Source organism: Puma concolor, chromosome B1, assembly GCF_028749965.1.
Source record: "Puma concolor isolate L17-30 chromosome B1, mPumCon1.1.hap2, whole genome shotgun sequence".
Lineage (NCBI taxonomy): Eukaryota > Metazoa > Chordata > Mammalia > Carnivora > Felidae > Puma > Puma concolor.
Genome location: NC_141670.1, coordinates 174,323,861 through 174,349,644, shown reverse-complemented (window position 1 = coordinate 174,349,644; position 25,784 = coordinate 174,323,861). Strand labels below are relative to the sequence as shown.

Below are 25,784 nucleotides of genomic sequence, written 5' to 3'. Positions count from 1 at the left end.
TTTGGCAAATATACAGTGAATATACCCTAAAAGATAGGTTCCAAAAGTCCGTATCTATTAAAATATAAATTTTGTTACTCCAAAGTAGTACTATGAGAAAAAGCAAGGTTACAGAAAAGCATACGCAGTTATGATACCATTTTTGAATAAAATGTCTAACTGCAAAAAAGAAGTCTGGAAGGATATAAACCACTAACATTTTGGTCATCTCTGGATGGCAGGATTATCAATGACTTATTTTCTTGTTTATTAATTGTAATAATTCTCCAATTATTACAAATTATTGCATATAAGCAAAAATATTCAGTTACAGGTTACATAAAAGGTAAAAAAAAAAAAGAACTTCAAGAAAACAATTTCATTTTTCTAAATCAGCAGGATTCCAACTGTGGTATTAAGAAAAAAGATCTCAATTGCACATATAGGAGAAAGAAATTCGTTAAGAAGTGATCCATGTTATACCACTCAAGGATACACCCTTCAAGGGAGTAGCCTAAATTCCTAAGTACTCTTTCTGGATTTCATAAGGGGCAATCAATTAGCACATACGTGTTTTCTCCTTTCTTGCCATTTACCAAAGAAACACCTCAATTAATCAGTTTTCTGGGGACCAAACAACAACAACAAAATCTTCTTTTTTTAAACACCAACTGAGGGCAAAAAGGAGGTTTGGTCCTCTTGTCTCTGTGCTGTCGAGGGGCGCAGAGGGTGGCAGGGTTTGAAGCAGCCTACACTAGAAGAATCTGCGTGGCCGGCCACCTGAAGTCAAAGAGAACACAAGCTTTCTGCAACCTCCACTGAATAGGGTCTAAAGACTAAAACACCTGAAAGGTCTTCCACCGTCCTTACACCTCAAGTTATCGTGCATGTAGAGCTGGCAACGGTTTACAACAATAACACACAAAAACTGGAAGGTCTCTTCAACAAACGCAGATATTACGTGCGTGAGACTCATCTGGCTCTCCATGCAAAACCAAGACATTCTAATAAGGCCGAATCTTCGATTCGGCAAACTAGGACAAGTGAAAACATCCTATCGACTTTCTACAGCTAACAAACATCATCTTGGCTAAAATCCTAACACACACAGAAACAGCCACTTTGGAAAACTTTGGCTTTAAACGGCCACACTGGACTTCAGGTACTCCGGTAACCAGTTTATCGCACATTATCTATCTTTATAAAGGGTACTACCTCTTTACCGTCAGCTCCAGTTCTACTAACTGAACAAACAGAAAAAAGGAATACTTTAAACTCCCACCACAATAAGAGCTAAAAAAGCTCCCGCTTTCTGGATGGCAGCTTTCCTGGCTCATCAATCACAACAAAGGACGCATTCTAATGACTTCATCAAACCTAGAGAAATAGAGGTAAATGACAGAGTGTAGGTTTCAGGGTTTGTGGGTTTTTCTTTTCAGCTACGATTCTCTTCTTTTTACTCCATTATACGCCTCCACCCGAGCTGACGGTCTTGCCCTAAAAATAAAACCACCCGTGGCTACCGTCCACTTTCCTGCCAAGCCCCGACTCTGGTTTCCTGCAGAGAGAGCCAAATTGCAGGTTCTCTGCCTCGCTCTTCGCCGGGGGGCGCGGACTCGGCAGCAGCGGGCTTCTCCCGGTGCAGAGTCACCAGCCCGGCCGAAGAACCACCAAGCCTGAGAAGCCAGCCCCGCTCTGCCGCAGCCGCCGCAGTTCCCCAGAGCCTGAGGAACCCCCAAGAAAAGCAGGGTGACGGGAGGGTGGGCCGGCAAACGGCGGTGGTAGAGGGGGAGACACTCACCCGCCCAGACAACAACCGACGGGGCGGGGAGGATGGGGGCCGGGACCCAGGCTCGGCAGAAAAACCGCCTGAAGCTTCCGGAACGCTGCGGCTGCTCGGGACGCCGCGGCCGCTGCTGCTCCTGGCCGCTGACTTCCTCCCCTCCTCTGTTTTGATTCGACTGACCACGTCACTCTAAGCCACGAGACCCGGATCTGCCGGCTCCAGCGGGCGGCGGCGCAACAGATTGCAGCGACTCGAGACGCCAGCAGCCCACCTGCGGAGCATGCGCGCACCCCGCGCCTGCCCAGTGCGTTGGAGGAGGCGGGGCGGGCGCGAGCGACACGCTATTCGTGGGGGCGCACGGCGCGGGGGTTGCAGTTCCGGTTGGGAGGGGTGGGGCCGAGCGCTGTGAAGTGAGGAGGGCGAGGCCCCGGTTTGTTTGACTGACCAGCGTAGCCTCTGTTTTGTGTTTGGTGGACAACGTCCTTTGCTGTGCGCTTCCCTTTGTCTGAGCTGGTGGCTTTCTCTGACCCGAGTCCTTAGAATTGCGAGGGTAGAAGTACAGGTGGGCTCAAGTTCACGGGTGCTGAGAAAGGGTACCTCTGTAGAGATTTTTATTTTTTTTATCACTCAGGCCCGAGTGAAAATTAGGAGATGAGTATTTAGTCTGATGCACAAAAGTATGTCAGATGTAGCAGTTATTGATCTTCTTTACCCTCCCTTAATGTTTTTGCACCCGGAAAGCTGTCTAAAATTAAGCTTAGAAAAAGAGAATATGTCAGCATCGATGACTTGCGGGTCGGGAGACAGTGAACAGGGAGGGAGGGGGTAAGCATTGTTGGGTGGCACCCCTAAACTTTAATTGCAGGAATGCTATTAGGGGAGTAAGAACCCTAGTTATTTTTGGACCAAGTTGGTGCTTCCTGCTCTCCCATTCTGGCCTTAGTCTACCAGCTAAACCTTTGGGGCCCCGGAAATTTCCCAATTTGGCAAAACTTACAGCTACTCTATTGTTTCTTAGGCCCAGGAATTAACAAACTTTAATTAGAACAGGACCAGTGAGAAGTAAAAGTGTAAGTTCCAAACAAAGATTTCACAAAGGCAGATCCTCTCTGCCTATCCTCCAGAAGCGGTGAAAACTCCCAAGAAACTGTCTTCCTTACCCTGATTTAGTGACCTTAATGAATTTCTACCCAGCTACTTAGTAAATCATTTCAACTGATTGAGTCACCTTTAGCAAATTAGTAATATAATCTGAAAGATATTTTTCATGTGTAAATCTTTACACAGCTAAAGATTTCTAAATAATTTAAGGTTTCTGGTAAAAAAAAAAAATGTTTACTAGTTAATTAACAGATTACAAGTAAATAGAAGTCAAACTTCTTGGCCCTTAATCTGACATCTTGAACTCTACTCAAATTTAGAGAGCTTGAGGTGGAATCTAAGGCCCTAATGAAGTTCATGTTGCTATAGCAAAGGATCTTGAATTTGTGGAACTTTAATTTGTGGAACAAAGTCTTTGGGCGCCTGGGTGGCTCAGTTGGTTAAGGTTGAACATCCGATTTTGTCTCAGGTCATGATCTCACTGCTTATGGGTTGGAGCCCTGCATGGGGCTCTGTGCTGACAGCTTGGAGCCTGGAACCTGCTTCAGGTTCTGTGTCTCCCTCACTCTCTGCCCCTCCCCTGCTCTCTCTCTCTCTCAAATATAAATAAACATTTAAAAAAAAAGAAAGTCTTATATGCTTGAGTGCACTCCTGTGCACAGATGTGTTTGCAAACACAGCTGTGTTTAAAACAACAGTATGTCACAACTAAAGGGGCGCCTGGGTGGCGCAGTCGGTTAAGCGTCCGACTTCAGCCAGGTCACGATCTCACGGTCCGTGAGTTCGAGCCCCGCGTCAGGCTCTGGGCTGATGGCTCGGAGCCTGGAGCCTGTTTCCGATTCTGTGTCTCCCTCTCTCTCTGCCCCTCCCCCGTTCATGCTCTGTCTCTGTCTGTCCCATAAATAAATAAAAACGTTGAGATAAAACAACAGTATGTCACAACTAGAATCATATGGGTTGTTGCAAAATTATCAATATTTGCTTTAATAAAGTAAACTACAGGAAAAGTCAAGATGTTAGGATCCTTGGTAGGTAGCTTCCAAGGTAAACTCCAATGATTCTCACCTCTGTAAATGTAGCCCGCCTCCAGCACTTTTGATTCAGGACTAAGCTGATCCATAGAATACAGCTGAAGGCATGTGACTTCTGAGGCTAGGTCATAAAGGCACTGATTGCAGCTTTCCACCTCATTCTTTTGGTTTGTGTGCCATAGGGGAAGCTAGTCTACACACCACTCCACTCAAGCACCTCTATGAAGGGAACATGTGAAGAGGAACAAAAGCCTCCATCGACAACCACACCAACTTACCAGCCATGTGAGTGAGCTACTTTGGGCTGATCTTGTAACCCTAGTCAAGCATTGGATGACTGCATCCTTGTCCAGCATCTGTTTGTAATCTCATGAGATAGAAAGGGCCAGCTTTACCCACAGACAGTGATTCGGGATCTTATATGGTTGTTTGCCCAGTCATAAAGTTCAACCTTTCTAAACTTTAAACAATAGGAAAAAAAAGTGCATGTGTAATTCTATATGTAATTTGAAGAATAACATAGAATCCTAACACAGTACATGGAACATAGTAGATACTGAATAAATATTTGTTGAATGGCCCATAAAAGACATACCCCTTGGAAAATACTGGAAATAAATATTGATAAGGGAGTAACACCATAATATATGAAGGACTCATACAAATTAATAAGGAAGATATTACTTGTCTCCAGTACTTGTGTAGGTGTAGAGTATGAACTGATGGCTTACACACAAATGGAGATACAAACAACTAATATTTGAAAATCTTCAATCTCATCAAAAATGCAAATTAAAGTAAGCTTTCCTTTTTTAACTACTACCTTATGAGACTTTTTTTTTTAAGGTTTTTTATGTCTCAGTAATCTCTACACCCAACGTGGGACTTGAACTCACAACAACCCTAAGATCAAGAGTCACATGCTCCACCGACCAAGCCAGTTAGGCATCCCTGGAGATATTTTTAAATAGGAGTATCTAATATTTGTACTATTAATACTACTAGTAGAAACTTAAGTTGGCAGTTAGCTTTTCGGAAATCAATTTGGCGATATATATGAAGTTCTAAAAAAAATTGGCTCAATTTCACTATTAAGAACTTAAATAATTTAAAAGTAAGATTATGAAGATATTAATTACATTTATATGATGGAAATAAAAATATGGAAATAACCTATGTGAACAATGGTAATGGAAAGTATAACCTTGTTACATTGTGTGTTACGATCTAAGAAACTTGAGGATAGAAATAATTTAAAAAGAAAGATTTTAAGAAAGTTAATCACATTTTGTATGATGGAGGAAAAAAAATCTAAAAATAATCTAAACATGGAATGGAATGGATGAATATGTTAAATTATATGTTCGGGATTGACAAACTTGAAAATTTCTTCCCTTTCTGAACCAGACCCTAGTTTGATTCTTGATCTAGAAGAAGAAAGTGTTTGTAAATAATACATGCTTTATATATTCATAAAAGCATTCTGGAAGATATTCCTAAAACTACTGACACTGATTACTGGGGACAGGGAAGGAGGGTGGAGAGGAGGAAGTGATGAGAGACTTCCTTATGACTTTTTACCCTTTTGTATGGTTTGAATTTTTACATAGCCATATATTATTTTTGCAATGAAAAACATTACTAATTTTTTTCACTTTTTTTTTTGTGGTTGTATTAGTCTGCACAGGCTGCCATAGCAGAATACCACAAACTAAATGGCTCAAACGACAGAAATTTATTTTCTCAAAGTTCTGGTGGTAGGAAATCCAAGATCAAGGTGCCCACAGGTTTGGTTTTTGGCGAGACCTCTCTTCCTGACTTACAAACGGCCACCACCTGACTGTCCTCACATGGCCTTTCTCCTGTGCATAGGCCCTCCTGATATCTCTTCTTCTTATAAGGACGCTAATGCTATTGAATTAGGGCTCACCCTTATGACCTCATTTACCTTTAATTACTTCCTTATAGGGCCTATCTCCAAATATAGTCACACTGGGTGTTAGCGCTTCAACACATGAATCTGAGGAGACCTAATTTAATCCATAAAGAGTGGTTACACATATATAGCATGAAATTTACTATTTTAACCACTTTTGATTATACAGTTCTATGGCATTAAATACATTCATGTTGTGTGTGCAACAGTCACCAACATCAATCTCCAGAACTTTTTCATCTTTCCCAATTAAAACTCTGCCTGTTAACACTAATTCCCCATTCCCCCTTCTCCCAGTCCCTGGCAACCACCATTCCACTTTCTATCTCTGTAAATTTGACTACTCTTGGCACTTCATATAAATGAATCATACAGGGTTGTTCCTGGCTGGCTCAGTCAGAAGAACATGTGACTCTTGATCTCAGGGTTGTGAGTTCGAGCCCCATGTAAGGCGTAGAGATTACTTAAATAAAACTTAAAATAAATGAATCATAAATGAATAAATGAATCATCACTTAAAATAAATGAAAATGTCCTTTTGTGACTGACTTCTTTCAGTTAGCATAATTAAGGTCATCCATGTTGTAGCATATAGCAGAATTTCCTCCCTTTTTAAGGCTGAATAATAATATTTCATCATATGTATATACCACATTTTGTTTATTCATTCATCCATTGATAAAAACTTGGGTTGCTTCTGGGCATCTGGGTGGCTCACTGAGTTGAGTGTCTGATTCTTAATTTTGGTCTCAATTTTGGTCTCAGGCTCATGGGATCAGGCCCCACATCGGAGTCTGTGCTGAGTGTGGAACATGCTTGGGATTCTCTCTCTCTCTCTCTCTCTCTCTCTCTCTTTCCCCCCCTCCCCAAATGTCTCTCTCCCTTGCTTGTGCTTTCTCTCTCTCTCTCCCTAAAGAGACAAAGCAACAGCAACGACAACAACAAAACTTGGGTTGCTTCCACCTTTTGGCTTATTGTGAAACTGCTATGAACATGGAAGTACAAATATCTATTCAAGTCACCGCTTTCAATTCTTTTAGACATATACCCAGAGGCGAAATTGCTGGAGCATATGGTTATTCTATATTTAATATTTTGAGGAGCCATCATACTGTTTTCCACAGTAACTATACACTTTTATATTCCTACCAGCAGTGCATAAGGATTCGTTTCTCCACATCCTCACCAACACTTGTCAGTTTCTTTTTTTTTTTTCCATATCAGCCATCCTAATGGGTGTGAGGTGGTGTATCATTATGGTTTTGATTTGCATTATCCTGACAGTGATGTTGAAAATCTTTTCATGTGCTTATTGGCAATTTGTATATATCTTCTTTAGAGAAATGTCTATTCAAGTAGTTTGCCCAATTTTTAACTGGGTGGTTCTTTTTTTGTTGTTTTTGAGTTGTAGGAATTGTTTATATATTCAGGATATTAATCCCTTATTAGATATATAATTTGCAAATATTTTCTTTCATACCATGGGTTGCCTTTTCACTCTATTGACAGTGTCCTTTACACAAAAGTTTTAAATTTTGATAAAGTCCAATTTATCAATTTTTTTTCTTTGAAATGCCTGTGTTTTTGGTGTCATATCCAAGAAATCATTGCCAAATCCAATGTCATGAAGTTTTTCCCCAGTTTTCTTCTCTTTTTTTAAAATATTTGTTTTTGGGGCACCTGGGTGGCTCAGTTGGTTAAGCGACCGACTTTGGCTCAGGTCATAATCTTGCGATCCATGAGTTCGAGCCCCGTGTCGGGCTCTGTGCTGACAGCTCAGAGCCTGGAGCCTGTTTCAGATTCTGTGTCTCCCTCTCTTTCTGCCCCTCCCCCGTTCATGCTCTGTCTCTCTCTGTCCCAAAAATAAATAAACGTTGAAAAAAAAAATTAAAAAAAAAAAAAGTAAAGACGGTTGTGTTAGGAAATGAGATCATTCCTGATCATATCACGTTTGAGATTTTAAAAATATATCAGCAGTTGAACTACAGTCTGAACTAAGCATATTAAGAATTATCGTGTTTTGGGGTGCCTGGGTGGCTAAGTCAGTTAAGCATCTGACCCTTGACTACGGCTCAGGCCATGATCTCATGATTTATGGGTTTGAGCCCTGCGTCTGCTTGGGATTCTCTCTCTCCCTCTCTCCCTGCCCCTCCCTTCCTTGTGCTCTCTCTCTCTCTCTCTCAAAATAAATAAACACTAAAAAAAGATTTACTATGTTTTTTAATATTAATATTCTGAGAGTATTGGGCTTTGTTCTTAAGATTAATCCATTCATTCCAGTGTTTGAGACTGAGGTTTTATCTCAGATGTAAAGGTTTTGAATCTATTAAAACAGTTTACAAACTGTTAAAATGCCTGAGATAACTTGAAGTTCAGAGAGGTTTATATTTTTATGTTTTAGCAATTTGTATGAAATATTTAAGAAAGATCTCTACTCTTTACCATATTTGCTTCCAATGTTTTACAGTTGCTTTTTAGTAACTATAATTTTTAATGTGCTGAAATTAAATTTTTAAAATTTAGTAAAATATTTCCTAGTTTCCTTTAAGGTTTTTTTTCTTCTAAGCCTAGGTTATATTCAGTTCAGCAGATGTTTGTTGAATAAATACCTACTGTGTGTTGGTCAGTAGGGGCACATTTATGAATATGAAAATCATGTGGCCTACAAAGAAAATACAGATCCAAACATTTAATGAATATTTATTTATAATTTCTTCTAAATTCTCAATTATTTTTTATATGTAAACTCTTAATTTACTTGGGATTAATTTTGGTCAACAATGCTTCTACAGTTTTTTGGAAGTTAATGAGGCACTGCAAATTCACATTAGAGCTGTTTTATTACTCAAGTGTAAAACCTTAATGTTAGCCAGTTGAAGATGGTTTTATACAACTTAAATTCAAGAGAATTAGATCTTGAGAAAGTCTATTCACTTTTATAGTCATCAGAATAAATCAAATTATTCATATTTTGAAGAGTTTGCTGTTTCATTACTATCATGCTATTTCCTCAGATAGAGAACATGAGTTGTATCTTCGTAATTTAAAACTGCAAAGGGAGGAGTGCCTGGGTGGCTCAGTCAGTTAAGCGTCTGACTCTTGATTTCGGCTCAGATTGTGGGATCAAGCCCCCCACCTTGGACCCTGTGTGGGGCATGGAGCCTGCTTAAGATTCTCTCTCTCCCTCTGCCCCTCCCCTGCTTGTGTGCACACATGCTCTCTTGCTCTCTCTCTCTCTCAAAAAAGAAAAAAACTGCAAAGAGAACCAAACAAGATTTTGTATGTTCATTTTTTTCTATATAATAATTAATAGTAATCTATTTGCTAATTTTTTAGAAAGTAATAAAATTAACATAAAATTTCTAGAATGGTTTTTCAAATTTTTGTGTAATAGATATGGAAGAAGGGGATCTGATGAAGGAAAAGATCAAAGTTTCTTGAGTAGAAATTTGAAAAAGAAAGGCATTTAGGGTGAATAAAATTAAAGGTAAACTATTTGTCCTCTAACGTTGCAGATAATGTTTAAGTAAGTGTGGATAATGTTTGATAAGTGTGGAGAAGCAGTGTGATAGCTTCAGTATGGTTGCCCTTTGCCCTTTTACATTTCTTCCTTTAAAAAAAAAATGGGTTTTTATTTTGAGAGACATACAGAGAGAGAGAGAGAGAGAGAAAGAGAGCAAGTGGGAGAGAGACAGAGAAGGGGTGGGGGATAGAATCCCCTCACATTTCTTCCTTTTAGAAGATATTACTTAGGGGCATCTGGCTGGCTTAGTTGGTAGAGCATGCAATTCTCAATCTTGGGGTTGCGGATTCAAGTCACACACTGGGTGTAGAGATTCCTTAAAAATAAAATCTTAAAAAAATAAAAGATATTACTTATTTCATTCTCTGGAACACATTAAACATATACACATAAATAAAACTAGAGGAGAATCTGTGTGGTTCAGTCGGCTGAGCATCTGACTCCTGATTTTGGCTCAGATCATGATTTCATGATTTGTGAGATCAAGCTTCATGTCAGGCTCCAAACTATCAGCCTGGAGCCTGCTTGGGATTTTTCTCTCTCCCTCTCCTCTCTCTCTCAAAATAAAAAATTAAAAAAAAGCAAACTAAAAATTATTGAGTTCTGACAGTTATTTAGCTATGTCTGTTTTTATTCCCCAATCTCCACCTAACTGGAGTTAAATATTTCAGTCACAAAAGTATTTCAGCCTCTTTAAATTGTAAAAGATAGCATCTTCTGCTAATGGGATATTCTTTCTCCTAATGTTTTATGTAGAATTATAAATCTTGAAGGGACCCCAAGCATTACAGGAGGATTGTAAGTGCCTCTTTCTATTCCTGGCTATTATCTCTTTGTCTAACTAAATCCACAGACTTTTAGCTTCAACCATATTCCAAAATGCCACACTAGCAAAGATTATAAAAATTATAAAGAGGAAGAAACAGAATCAGGGAAGAGTCAAGAAGTGCAGGAATTCCACTGGGCCCCTTCCATGGCCACCTATTTAACTTTCCCTTGCTAGTGAAAATCAACATTATACTATGCACTTTAAATTTTAAAATGCACTCTTCTTATATGTAACAAAGATAAAGGTAGACATGCAGATGGTACAAAAATCCTGAAGTGCATTCCAAATGAAATTGTGCTTTTTAAGAACCTAAATGTCAAATTAATAGGAGATTAAAATAGGTGAAAAGATGTTCCTTTCCTGAACTAGGCTTTAGTCTAGGATCAGCTATGACTAGAAATCCTGTGGCTCTGGGAAGGAGGCTGTGTGCCTTGAGAAGGAAAGATCATAGGAAAGTAAACTGGGATATCAGGGATGGTCTGGAATGTTCATGGTCTCAATCCCATAGGATTATGGGTCAGCAACATCCTGGGCATTTAATTAAATGACATAATATATATTAAAATGCCCTGTAAATAGTAATGAACCAGAGAATTTAAAAAAACAACCAATTCTGAATGATTTGTAATATTAGTCTTATACACGTATTTGCAAGTCTCTACCACAAATGTTGCACTTCTGCTTTAATTGTATGAAACAGAATTTAGAAGGAATCCAACTCAATTCATTGTCTGTGTCAGGGATTATTTCATTTTAGGTGAAATAGGGTCCTGTTTTTGAGTCCACAGCTAAGAATACATGGTACTAAAGACTACCCTCCCCTGGGACACCTGGCTGGTCAGTGGAGCATGGGACTCTTGATCATAAGGTCATGAATTCAAGCCCCACATTGGGTGTAGAGATCACTTAAAAAAAAAAAAAAAAAAAAGATTACCCTCCCACATCCCATTCTGTGTTTGAGGAAGCATCAGCTTTTGGAGTCTATCCCTCCCCCATTGGGTCTAGTGAGAGGTACTAGTTGAGAAAATTCGCACTACCACCACCATTTCCCCCTCTCTCACATAAGAGAAGACAGAAACAATAAAAGTTGTATTTTGGAGGGAATACAGTATTCTAAAGAGAGGGTATTATCTCTCCTTACATTGTGAGGGAGGGTAGAGAATTTCCTCCTTTCTCAAGACCAGGAAGGGAGTTACCAAAAGAATCATTCAAAAAGTAAGGGTGTTTGAACCCTCTGAACATGCTTCAATACATGCTTCAATAAGTTGAGAATCAGTGATTGCCTCTGGTCTAAAACTTGCTAAGCCAGTCACCTGATACTGCTAGGAAATAGAAGAAGAGACATGAGGGGCACCTGAGTGGTTCAGTTGGTTGAGCATCTGACTCTTGGTATCGGCTCAGGTCGTGATCTCACGGTTGTGAGATGGGCCCCACATTGGAATAGAGCCTGCTTGGGATTCTCTCACTCCCTCTCTCTCTGCCCCGCACCTACTTGCACTCTCTCTCAAAATAAATAAGCAAATAAACATTAAAAAAAAAAAAGGAAAAAGATACATGAGAGGGGTGCCTGGCTGGCTCAGTCAGTAGAACATGCATGTCTTGATCTCAAGGTCATGAGTTCAAGTCCCACATAGGGCATAGAGTTTACTTAAAAATAAATACTAAATAAAATTTTTAAAATTTAAAAAAAGACATGAGAAAGTGGGTAAAGCTGAGAGAAGGGAGTGTCAGCTGAGTAATGGGGCAGTGTGTATTTCTACTGTTCAGAATGGCAAGTTTCTCAAGAGTCAAGTTTTACCACATGGTATAGCAGGGCCGTAGACAACTGCCCCATCACCACACCTGTACAAATGCACATGCAATGCATATCCACACAGGCTATGTATTATCTCCAGCTCAAGCAATCTAAAGAAATTCAATTCCAAATTCTGAGGAGAGAAAAACCAATTAGCCCAGCATAATCTACTCCTGGTCCAATTGACTAGGGACTGAAGAGCAATATTATGTGTGAGCAAACTCTTGGAGCAGGAGGCATGGGCAAGCTCACTTAAAGAAAAGGAGGGGTGCCTGGATGGCTCAGTTCATTAAGTGTCCAATTCTTGATTTTGACTCAGGTCATGATCTCACAGTTTGTGGGATTGAGCCTCAAGTCGGTCTCTGCACTGACAGTATGGAGGCTGCCTAGAATTCTTTCTCTCTCTGTCTCTTTCTGCCCCTCCCCCAGGCTCCCTTTGTCCCTCTCAAAAATAAACTTAGGGCACCTGGGTGGCTCAGTCGGTTGGGCATCTGACTCCAGCTCAGGTCATGAAGTTGCTTCCGTGAGTTCGAGCCCCACGTCAGGCTCTGTGCTGACAGCTCAGAGCCTGGAGCTTTCTTTGGATTCTGTGTCCCCTCTGTCTCTCTACCCCTCCCCTGCTTGCTCGCTCTCTCAAAACTAAATAAAGATTTAAAAAAAAAAACCTTTTTAAAAAAAATAAACTTAAAAACAAAAAAGAAGTGGATAGGTGGAAGTGAGAGACATTACGGCATAGTTATCTGCAACCAATATTTTGATGATAACACCAAAGTAGGGAAACTGACCCATTGTAAGAGAAGACATGTTCCATTTCCTGACCAAATCTTCCATTTTGAGGTAAAAATCTCAGGAAAAATGTCATTGTCCTATGATATTGAATGATGTTTAATATAAAATTTAATTGCCATTATGACATGACTATAGTTGGCAAAAGTGGTTACATATTTTATCTCCCATTAAATTATTTACGGAATATCCTTAAAAACAAACAAACAAAAAAACTCAAGAACAAAATGAGAAAGTACTCATTTGGAGTAACTGTAATTTTAGTTAATTATTATGTACCTAACTTCTAGGCAAAATGTTTTTTTGGCCCAGAAGATGGTTCCGAATATACGAGTAGACCTCACTATCAACAATATCAAATCCCTATCAAGCACTTATAGAAGGTCAAGTCCTTATGCTGAGACTTGAATTGCATCATGGTTCAGTTCAAATAAACTGAGTGCCTCCTGAAAGCAAATCACTGTGTGCAGTGCTGGTGCTGGGATAACTGGGAATCCATATTAAAAACCTAGGTAGGGAGCGTGAAGGACTCCACGAATTCTGTTTGGAGGCATCTTTGAGCTCGCCGAGTAAGCATCATGAGCAAAGCTCACCCTCCCGAGTTGAAAAAATTTATGGACAAGAAATTATCATTGAAATTAAATGGTGGCAGACATGTCCAAGGAATATTGCGGGGGTTCGATCCCTTTATGCATCTTGTGATAGATGAACGTGTGGAGATGGCTACTAGTGGGCAACAGAACAATATTGGAATGGTGGTAATTCGAGGAAATAGTATCATCATGTTAGAAGCCTTGGAACGAGTATAAACAATGCGTGTGTTCACCAGAAGAAACCAACTGCTTCCACGTGTCCCCTTCATAGCACCAGTTTTACTACAATATAAAAATCAGGTCATGCATTTTCATAGTGAACTTTTTTGTTAAATAAACTTTTTTAATAGTCAAAAAATGCTTTCTCAGACATTCCAAACATGGAAAATTGAATGTTAGCTTTCACTCTAGTTTTTTCTAACACAAACTGTTCCTGGTTGAGACTGATTTATTCCAAAGCTTTATATGCATTAATATTGAAGAATCTGATTAAATGTGAAGCATGGCTAGGATGGCCTTTTTTCATCTTTTAATGGAAAGATAAAGAACCTGCAAACCTGAGCAGATTTCTTCTGAAACATTAACTGTAATTTTCAAAACTCTTGTAGTAGTTTTGATGTACTCTTGACTTTTCCAAGTACATCTATATTCCAAGTATACTGCAATTGAAGTAAAACACAGGAAGTAACGATATAGTTGTTTATTTTGAACATAAACGGGAGATTTTTTGAATACAAGAATAGAAATAGAACTCTAAAGAAAAACAAAAAAAATAAAAATTAAAAAAAATATAAAAAAAATTAAAACCTAGGTAGGGGCGCTTGGGTGGCTCAGTCAGTTGAGCATCCGATTTTGGCTCATGATCTCCCGGTTTGTGGATTTGAGCCTCACATCGGGCTCTGTGCTGACAGCTCAGAGCTTGGAACCTGCTTCGGATTCTGTGTCTCCTTCTCTCTCTGCCCTTCCCCCACTTGCTTTCTATCTCTCTCTTTCAAAAATAAATAAATGTTAAAAAAAATCTAACTATACAATTTGAATTTTTACATATGTGAACACTCACATAACTGCCACCCAGAGCAAGATATAAAATATTTCCAAAAGACTCTCTCATTCCTCTTTCCACTCAGTACTTGGAGGAAGGCCTTTAAAAAGAAAATTACAGCCAAATAAATCCCTGGGGAATGTAAAAAAAAAAAAAATAGGGAAAGGAGAGCACAGTTAGCTAGTCTGAGGCTAAGAAGTGGCCTGAGGCTTAACAGCAGAAGAGCTTGTTTCTATAATAACTTAAAAATGTTTTAATAGAAAAATTGCTATCCACGAAGTTTATTGTAAGTGGTTTAAAATGTTAAGGGTCAGGGTTGCCTGGGTGGCTCTGTCAGTTAAGTATCCAACTTCAGCTCAGGTCATGATCTCGAGGCTTGTGAGTTGGAGCCCCACACCAGGTTCCCTGCTGTTAGCACAGAGCCTGCTTCAGATCTTGTCTCCCTCTCTCTCTGCCCCTCCCCCACTTGCTTGCTCTCTCTCAAAAATAAATAAACATTGTATGGAAACCAATTTGACAATAAATTTCATATATTAAAAAAATAAATAAACATTATTAAAAAATATTAAGGTCGGCTAAGTAATTTCATAATTTCTAATTCATTTTTCAAGTCCAAATAAATCTGAAACATTAAAGCTAATTAAGATTTTTTTTAAAGATTTCATGCATCTTGGGGTGCCTGGGTGGCTCAGTCGGTTGGGCGACCGACTTCGGCTCAGGTCATGATCTCACGGTTCGTGAGTTCGAGCCCCACGTCGGGCTCTGTGCTGACAGCTCAGAGCCTGGAACCTGCGTCGGATTCTGTGTCTCCTCCTCTCTCTGCCCCTCCCATGCTCATGTTCTGTCTCGCTCTGTCTCTCAGTAATAAATAAACGTTAAAAAAATTTTTAATAAAAAAATAGATTTCATGCATCTTTAAAAAGACAAAATGATGGTACATGGTAGAAAGATGACATATCTCTAATTTCCACCTATTCTATTCAGACTAAATCTTATTGCTCAGATTCCCCCCTCCCCCATTGCACATTAAAAAAATCTGTAGACCACTGAAAAGGCTTAGAAGCAATAACCAACTCAGTGGCAATGAGCACCCCAAACACCTAGATTATGGTCTCTGAAAACCATTTCCCACTAACAGGAACCAGGGTTCCTTGCAAGTTTGGAACAGGAAAAGTGCAAGATAAGCATGGACATCTTATTACACCAAAGTTATCAAAAATCATACTAAAAGAACTTAGGAGTGGGGCACCAAGGTGGCTCAATCAGTTGAGTGTAAAACTCTTGACTTTGGCTCAAGTCATGATCCTAGTGGTGTAGGATTGGTCCCACAGTCAAGCTCTGTGCTGAGCGTGGAGCCTGCCTAAGATTCTCTCTATCTCTCCCTCTGCTCCTCTCCCTGGCTCACTTGCTCTCGAAAGAAAGAAAGAAAGAAAGAAAGAAAGAAAGAAAGAAAGAAAGAAAGAAAGAGAAAGAAAGAAGAAAGAAACAAAGAAAGAAAATGTAGGAAGGAAGAAAAAGGTAGGAAGGAAGGAAGAGAAGGAAGGAAGGAAGGAAGGAAGAAAGGAAGGAAGAAAAACTTAGGATCCAACTTGACCACTGACCCACAGATTTGTCATTTTTTGATCAATTTGAGATCAAAAAGCTAAATAATTTGGATTACAACATATCAAATGTATTAAAGTTCATATGCTCCTAATAATAATAATAATAAGTTTTTAACTTGTTTGGTTGCCTTTGAAAAATGCCAGGGAACTAGCCCATCATGAAAATATTAAATACTTAGAAAGAATCAAGCATTTATCCTATCTTTACCAAATTAACTATACCTTGGAATAAATCACTGGTAAAAGAAAGATTTTCTCTATAGAGATAATTTCAGCTAAAAAATTTCAGCTAAAAAAATAAAAAAGAAATGATAGTGTTAGAATATTACCCTTTTGCAACCTCCAGTGAAATAATGGATATAGGCAGTGATTATCAATGGTTGTTAACACCCTTACCTAAAAAGCTGATAGAATGCTTAAGCTGACCAGAGCACGTGGGTGGCTCAGTCAGTTAATTTTCTGACCCTTGATTTCAGCTCAGGTCATGATCTCACAGGTCGTGAGTTCGAGCCCTGCATCAGGCTCTGTGCTGACAGTGCAGAGCCTGCTTGGGTTTCTCTGTGTTTCTCCCTCTGTCCTTCCCCTGTTCATGCACATGCTCTTTCTCTCTCTGAAAAATAAATAAACATTAAAAAAAAAAAGAATACTTAAACTGACCATCTAATTAATTAACCTGAACCACTGATTAATCTTAATATCACAAAAAGAGAAATAGCCAGACATTTGTGCCTCTTGTTGAGATGTAATAGGAACACACATCACTACCTCAGGTATTTTGGGGGGAAAAGAAACCTAACCTGAATCAGATCAAATATAATAACACCACAAGGATATAAACAGCAAAATCTAAAATATACATCTATAGGACAAAGTATCATGTTTCTTAAAAAAAAGATGAAAAAGACCTATAGATAAAAAGAGACTTAAGAGACAACAAGCTAATTTAATATGTAAACCTTATTTGGATGTTGACTTGAATAAACCAACTGCTAAAAAATTTGGGGAAAGTTGGAAAAATATGAACACTAACTGGGTATTTAATAATATCAAAGAAATATTGATATTTTTTAAGACATGACAATAGTTTTGTGGTTTTTGTTAAACTTTAAGATATTTTTGTATTTTAAAGATGCACAGTGTTGATTTATAGATGAAATGATAAGAGGTTTAGGATTTGACTGAAAAACTTCTGGTAGTAGGTGTAGTGAATGTGGCCATGTGCTATATTGTTGAAGCCAATATACTCTTGTATATTAATTTGAAATTTTTAGTACAAAAAAAAGTTTTTCAAAATTCTTTGAGCACAAAAAGCCTTTGTAAAAAAATTCCATGGAACCAATCACAGTTTATACACTTTATTTGAATCCTTATTTGAAAAAACTGTCAAAAATTATAAGACAACGGGAAATTCTGAACACTAACTGGATTTTTTATGATATTAAGAAATTTATATTAATATTTTCTGTATGGTAAGGCTACTGTGGCTATGTTAAAAATAGAGTTCTTTGAGGTGCCTGGCTGGCTCAGTCAGTGGAGCATGTGACTCTTGATCTCGGGGTTGTAAGTTTGAGGCCCATGTTGGGTGTAGAGATCACTTAAAAATAAAATCTTAAAAAAATAGAGCTCTTTTAGAGACACATAATAAAATATTATAGACGAAGTATGATGTCTGGAATTTGCAAAATAATCAGGAGGAGGAAAATGGATGGTAGTATAGGTGAGAAAAAGAGCATTATCAGTACAGATTAACCATATATTGATAGTTTTTGAAACTAAGTCATTGTTTATTGTTTATTATATTTTCCCCTTTACTTTTGTAAAAATTGATCCATAACTTGTATTTCCTCAAAAATGTATTTATTTTTGGGTGTTTTTCATAGCAATGCGTGATATTTTTAAATTTATTTAACTTTGCTTTTCGCTCTTCTGTGAAGAGTTCATTATTGATCATCCTAACAAGCAAGAGTTCAATATACTGCATTATGTCTAAAGATCAGTGTCTAAATCAGAAGTTTGAGAAGTTCCCAACAGTCTTTCAGGAGGTACATGTTGCAACAGTGTATTTCTGATTCTTTTTTTATATAAAGTTTATTTATTTATTTTGAGAGAGAGAGAGAGAGAGAGAGAGAGAGAGAGAGAAAATATGCAAGTGGGGGAGGGGCAGAGAGATAGAGGGAGAGAGAGAGAATCCCAAGCAGGTTCTGCACTGTCAACACAGAGCCCATGAACCGTGAGATCGTGACCTGAGCCAAAGTCGGACACTTAACTGACTGAGCCACCCAGGCGCCCTGTATTTCTGATTCTCTATCTATTATTCTTTCCATGTACCTATTAAACTTACATTATCAATAGCTAGTGGTTGCCAGAGCCACTTCACACTTTCTCCTTCCCAATGAGAATCAATTGTGCCTATCTCTTCTCAGCTGCAAGTTCAGTGATGTCTCACTAGTAGCTTGAAGTTGGCATAGTAGGAATATTTACACCATGGACATTGGCAAATGCTACAAATCAAGGGCTACTCCCACCTCCTCCAGCCAGTTGTTTACCATCACAACACTGCCCAAATGCCTTTTTTGCCGTATGAAATACATGTTTATTAGGCATTCATGGTGCTAGTCACACAAAGGTGCCCACCTGAAGGAGGTTTGATATACTAACCAAATTTTACGGAAGTATACAATACATTAATGTATAAAGTGCACAATTTATACTTTTTAGTATATTCATAGATTTGTGCAATCAGTACTACTATCTACTTTCAGAACATTTTAATCACTCCAACAAGAAACCACATAAGCATTAAGAATCACTTTCCATGCACCTCCTTCTTCCTGCCCCAGGAAACCACTACTATACTTTCTGTTTCTGTGGATTTGCCTATTCTGGCCTAGCAGTGGAATTGCTGGGGCAATTTTAGGCTAACCTTAGGCTCAGCATTTTGAATAACTATCAAACTGTCTTCCAACATGACTATACCATTTTACACTCCTACCAGCAATGTATGAGAGTTCCATGCATTCCACATACATCCTACATTCCTGTACCATAATTCTACCAACTTGTTATTGTCTTTTGTTTTTTAGCCACCTATTAGATATGAAGCCGTATCTCAATGTGATTTTGACTTGCATTTCCCTAATGACTAATTATGTGGGACATCTTTGCATGTACTTATGGGCCATTTGCATGTCTTCCTTGCAGAAATGTCTATTCATATCTTTCACCCATTTTTTTAAAGTTCATTTTATTTATTTATTTTGAGAGAGAGAGAGAGCAGAAGAGGGGCAGAGAGAGAGAAAGTCCCAAACAGGCTCCATGCTGTTATTGCAGAACCTGATATGGGGCTCGAACTCATGAACCTCTAGATCATGATCTGAGCTGAAATCAAGAGTCAGAAGCTTAACCGACTGAGCCACTCAGTGGGCAGGCACTCCTCTTTTACACATTTTTTTAAATCAGTGGGGACTGAGCCACTCCCAGGCAGGCACTCCGCTTTTACACATTTTTTAAAATCAAATTGTCTTTTTATTGTTAATTTGTAAGCATTTTTTGTATATTTCATATACAACTCCCTTATCAGATATATGATTTGTAAATATTTTCTTCTATTCAGAGGGTTATCCATTCACTTTCTTGATAGTGTCCTTGGAAGCAACACTTCTTTGTCCTTTGAAGTGAAACGCTTCAAAGTTTTAATTTGATAAAGTCCAGTTTATGTATTTTTACTTTTGTCACTTGTGTTTTGGTCATACCTAAGAAACTATGTCATGAAGATTTACCCCTATGTTTTCTTCTGTGTGTTTTATTGCTTTAGCTTTTAGGATATGATCCATTTTGAATTAATTTTTATATATTATGAGTTAGGGGTCCAATTTCATTCATTTGCATGCAGAGACACAGTTGTCCCAGTACCTTTTTTTTGAAAAGACTATTTTCTCCCATCTTTTTGATAGATTCAACCTCTGATTGGGAAATGTGTCTATGCAAAACTCATGCATCACTTAATTTCTAAACTCAGTATCATCATACTTATTTAATGTCCACCAGAGCTACCTGTCATCTCATGACCTGAATATGAATAGTCATAGGTTAATCTGCTCTGGCATCTGAGAGATGTCCAGGAAGTAAGCTATATTTATTTTTTTAAAAATCATGTATCCTAGGGGCACCTGGGTAACTCAGTCAGTTAAGCGTCTGACTCTTGGTTTTGGCTCAGATCATCATCTCACAGTCTCGTGAGTTTGAGCCTCATGTCAGGCTCTGTGCTGACAGTGCGGAGCTTGCTTGGGATTTGCTCTCTCTCCCTCTCTCTCTCTGCCCCTCCTCCACTCACACTATCTCTGTCTCTCTCAAAATAAATAAGCTTTTTCAAAAATCATTTTTCTGAATACAGTAATATTTCATATTATTCTTTACAGATAAAAAATGCAACACTTTTCAATATTATTTAGTCCTATATTTTCTTGTATAAACATACCGTTTTTTAAACTGCAAAGATATTGGTAGAACCTTTTACTTATATCCAGTGATGATTCATTAGAGCTAAAGCATGGATTCTCCACCTAGCTTCAAAGTTTACTTTTTAAACAAAATTTACATAAGCTAACAGAAAACATTTGTGGTGGATTTTTTATTGTGTTAACTTAGTTAAGCAAGAACTTATTTCCAGAAATTTTCTTCCTTACATATTTACACGTTAGCCTGGACCACAAGAGACATTTTGGGTGAGATTTGGAAGACAAAGGTGAAAAAGCAGCCATCTTAAAAAAAATATTGAGACATAATTCACTCTCCATATAACCATATAACTCACCCATTATCATCTTCTTTTTACACTCAAAGGATTAGTACAGGTACTACCTACTGTTGTAGTTCACACCCATGGTCTCTGATTTGTTGGCTTACGGTGGAGGTGTGATGCAGCAGCTGGGTCCAAAGCAACTTTGTCTCCTGCTGTATCTCCTCCTTTATTTATTTTTTTTATTAAAAAAAAATTCTTAATGTTTATTTGCTATTGAGAGACAGAGAGAGAGGCAGAGCATAAGCATGGGAGGGGCAGAGAGACAGGAGAAGACATAGAATCCGAAGCAGGCTCCAGGCTCTGAGCTGTCAGCACAGGGCCCGACGCGGGGCTTGAACTCACAAACTGTGAGATCATGACCTGAAGTCAGACGCTTAACTGACTGAGCCACCCGGGTGCCCCAAGTATCTCTTCCTTTAGCTTCTCTAACTCTGACTCCTGGGTCAGCTGCGCATTTAGCTTCATAACTTACTAGCTTCTGTTGCTAGTTAATGCATCACTGAAGTTAGAGGCTTAGAGGTGGTAAGGGACCTAAGCAGATTCCAGCTTGTCCTCAGGGGTTCCAGTTTATCTTTGCCCCTCCCCACTTCATTTTTTCCATCTGGATTTCCTGCCATGCTGGCTTCAGGCCCAGCACCAGACACAGAAGTAAAAGCCATATAGAAACTACTTAACCAGTTTTCACAGTTGTGTAAAGTCAAATTCTATAACAAATCCTGTATCGTTTCCAGTAGTACTGTTTCTCTGATCAAATCTTGTTACACCATTACACACTGACAATCTTTGAGAATCCTTCCTGTCAGTAAGACATCTAAGTGTGTAATAAATGAAGAGTCAATTAGCCTATGCAACCTTCACCGCTAATTAAAAAATGTTTGTCTGGAGGGTATTTTATCCAATCATTTTTTTGTATGAGCTCATGTTTCTTATAATACTCAGCTCAAGCTAATCACTTGGATCTTCCCTCATGTTCTGTTTTAGTATATCAGATGAACACCAAGGCTGGATAAAATGGCCTGGAGGTAAAAAATAAACTTTTAGGTCTACTGAATACGGGAGTACAATGTACAATACTAGTTAGGCTTGCTAATCAGCCTCTGAGAGTGATAGAATTAATTTAAGGGATATGGAATGCTACTATAAAAGGTATAAAAATTAAAATACGGTTAAAATTTAGAATGTGTGATTTTTAAAATGTATGTTGTAGAACTATTTTTTTACATTAATGTATAATTGGCATAGATAAAAATTTTAATAGAAATTTCTATCCCTACCCGGTAAAATTTAAAAAGGAATATGAGTAAACATTAAAAAAATATTTTTTTAAAAAAGTGGGGGGCTCAATCAATTAAATGCCTGACTTCGGCTCAGGTCACGATCTTGCGGTTCATGAGTCCAAGACCCGCATCAGGCTCTCTACTGACAGCTCAGAGCGTGGCGCCTGCTTCAGATTCTGTGTCTCCCTCTCTCTCTGCCTCTCCCCAACTCATGCTCTGTCTCTGTCTCTCTCAAAAATGAATAAACACTAAAAAATATTTTAAACACTAAATTTAAAAAAAGGAATAATATATTAATTGTCTCTTTGACCAGCACTAATTGGAGATGGAAAATGAGAATCTTTAGAGCTACTTAAGCCAGGCCTTGCCTACTGCTATTGCAAAACTGGGTCCCTCATTTCAACCGATTGATTATTCAAGGATATCAGGCAGTCAAGCTGGTTCACTGGTAGCAGTTCCAGAATATAAGATCATGGAAAGCAGTGGCCCACCAGTGTCCAGTAAACGGCAAAATTCTTGTGAAAGAAGAGAAGAACAAGTGGGTCCAGGGGGCTAATTTATATGTGGTATTCCTGTCAGTGGTAGAATTGGATACAAAAAGAAGTCCTGCTCTTTGAGTGTATACTGACTCTTGGGCTATTACCAGCAGATTCACAATTTGGTCTAGTAAGTGGGACAGAAATGGTTGGATGATAAAAGGAGTACCACTCTTTGAAAATTTTTATGTAAGTTCCAAAGACAAACAAAAGTGAAACATGTTGCTGCTCACCAAAGAAACTTTATGCAAATCAACGTGGGTCAATGAAATGAGTTGACATTAGGGAACTCAAGCCATGTAGCAATGGACCAAATGATAAAATGTACCAGTGGCCTTCACTGAAACTCAGATTGTTAATAACAGTTCTGTTTACAATTAGCCTTTGGAAGTATTCCGGGGAGAAGGTCCAGTGCATAGCTGGCAAGTAAATAATATTGACCCTTCATCTATTGCTCCAGGGAACTTAGCTGGATATTGACAGAACTTGATACATATTCTGGATTTGGTTTTGCATGCCTAGTGACTGAGGCTGCTGTTTTTTTTTTTTTTTTAACGTTTTTTTATTTTTTATTTTTTATTTTTGGGACAGAGAGAGACAGAGCATGAACGGGGGAGGGGCAGAGAGAGAGGGAGACACAGAATCGGAAACAGGCTCCAGGCTCCGAGCCATCAGCCCAGAGCCCGACGCGGGGCTCGAACTCACGGACCCCGAGATCGTGACCTGGCCGAAGCCGGACGCTTAACCGACTGCGCCACCCAGGCGCCCCGAGGCTGCTGTTTTTAAAACTACCAAAAAGTTGGGGTGCCTGGGTGGCTCAGTCGGTTAAACATCTGACTTTGGCTCAGGTCATGATCTCATAGTTCATGGGTTCCAGCGCATCTGTGCTGACAGCTCAGAGTCTGGAGCCTGCTTTGGATTCTATGTCTCCTTTTCTCTCTGCCCCTCCCCTGCTTATTCTCTGTCACTCTTTCAGAAATAAATGAATGGGGTGGGAGGGAGAGGAGGGTGGGAGATGGACACTGAGGAGGGCACCTGTTGGGATGAGCACTGGGTGTAGTATGGAAACCAACTGACAATAAATTTCATATTATAAATAAATAAATGAATGAATAAATAAATAAATAAAATATTAAAAATAAAATAAAATAATGAATAAATAAATTTATTAATTAATTAAAATAAAATAAAAATTAAAAAAACTACCAAAAAGCTAGAACAAGAATATTGTATCAGTTTGGCCCTCTTAGTTACATTTCTTCAGATCAAAGTACTCACTTCTTTGCCCACATGGTACAACAATGGGCAAAGAAACATCACATTCAATGGACTGGGCTTATCATATTCCTTTTTCCCCTTAAGGAGTAGATTAATAGGCAATTATAACTGGACTAAACACAACAACTACTTTAAAAGATGCAGGGAAGACAATGGATTGAAGGATTTGTTTACAAACCTCTAACTTGTGTTTTGCATCTTAACATGAGGGAGACTGAAGTTGGGTCTCTATTAGACAAATTGTTATGCTTTTACAGTGGAAGTAGGGAAAAGAGAGTGGGGGATAATAGAGAAACAAAGACAAACTTTCCATAGTTTATGACGATTTTCTTTTTTAATGCTGTCTTAGTCTGCTTGGGCTGTTATAACAAAAAACATACACTGAGTGGCTTATGTACAACAGAAATTATTTTTCATAGTTCTAGAGGCTCGAAGTCAGAGATCACAGTGTCAGCATGCTTGAATTCTAATGAGGGCCCTCTTCCAGTTTGCAAACTACTGATTTCTCATTGCATCCTCACAAGGCACAGAGCAGATAGCAATAATCTCCCTCATGATTTTTATACAGGCACTAATCCCATTTATGAGGAAGGAGCCCTCATCTAATCCTAATCACTTCCCAAAGGCCCCACCTCCCAGTACCATCACATTGAAGGGAGGGCTTTTTGTTTTCATTTTCGTTTTTAAGTAGGTTCCATGCCCAGTGTGGAACCCAATGCGGGACTCAAACTCACAACTCTGATATCAAGACCTGACCTGAGATCGAGAGTCAGAGGCTTAACCGACTGAGCCACCCAGGTGCCCCAGGGGAGGGTTTTGAAATAAATTTGGGGGGTGGGGATGGACACAAACAATCAGTCCATAACAAACGAACTGGGCTGCTCATCCCTGGACTGGATATAAAATTAAGGGCTCCCAAGGCCGATAATCTAAAACAAGATGATGTCTACCAATTTAAACCTAATGCAAGAATTTCAATGAGATTGATGGGATAGACTATCCCTTCCCCCACTTTGGAAGATAAGACTAACTCTGCAAATGTTTTGTTGCCTAGGAGACAGGATAGCCCCATTTTCTCTACTTAGTCTGATCCCCTACACTTGGAACGGCCTGAAAGGCAAATCCAAACATGTCTCATCTTGTTATCAGATAACCTACTGGCTGGGACAGAGAGAATTTTAGGAAGAAAGGTTTGGATTAAAATTAATGATTAATGAAGGAAAAGTAAAATTATCGCTGAGGGGAAAGGAGCCAATAAATGCCTTTTACAAAACAGGGCGAAATCTAACAATTCTAGTGAGGCTTAGAGAGAATGATATGCTGTCTTAGCTGAAGGACCCTGCCAAAACCTTCTCTCTTTTGAAGAGCCAGGAAATGAGCTGAAGAGAAAAAAACAAACAGACAACCTTCCAAGAGTGGTCTACTTTCTCAAAATGAATGAATAAAGTTGAGAGTTCTAACTATGACTATATTAAAAAATACTAATGTGGCTATATCTTTGGTTTTTGTTTCATAGGACATTATTCCTGCAGAGGAAAATTGGACTAAGAAGAGGTAGACATGATTAATGATAGATTGATCATGGTTATTAATGTTTCAGCAGATGTATACTTTAAAGTTCAGATAGGGGCGCCTGGGTGGCGCAGTCGGTTGAGCGTCCGACTTCAGCCAGGTCACGATCTCGCGGTCCGTGAGTTCGAGCCCTGCGTCGGGCTCTGGGCTGATGGCTCAGAGCCTGGAGCCTGTTTCCGATTCTGTGTCTCCCTCTCTCTCTGCCCCTCCCCCGTTCATGCTCTGTCTCTCTCTGTCCCAAAAAAATAAATAAACGTTGAAAAAAAAAAAATTTAAAGTTCAGATAGTTCTTGGGAATGCAAGCTGGTGCAGCCA

The 25,784-nt window shown here is 38.9% G+C and overlaps 1 protein-coding gene, 1 long non-coding RNA gene and 1 pseudogene across 2 annotated transcripts in view; 2 read left to right on the top strand and 1 right to left on the bottom strand.

Moving 5' to 3' along the window:
• Positions 1-2,043, bottom strand: part of SMIM14 (small integral membrane protein 14) — an 81,828-nt gene extending 79,785 nt beyond the window's left edge. Inside the window, exon 1 of the mRNA XM_025921346.2 lies at positions 1,781-2,043. The gene's annotated coding sequence lies outside the window, so the exon portion shown is untranslated. The remainder of the gene's footprint in view (positions 1-1,780) is intronic.
• Positions 2,044-2,147: 104 nt separating this feature from the next.
• LOC147582037 (uncharacterized) lies at positions 2,148-25,481 on the top strand. The gene is made up of 3 exons (XR_015250506.1): positions 2,148-2,254; positions 4,080-4,182; positions 25,414-25,481. It is a non-coding gene; the product is annotated as an uncharacterized LOC147582037 (long non-coding RNA).
• Positions 13,247-14,047, top strand: LOC112858484 (small nuclear ribonucleoprotein G pseudogene; annotated as a pseudogene).
• Positions 25,482-25,784: the final 303 nt, after the last annotated feature.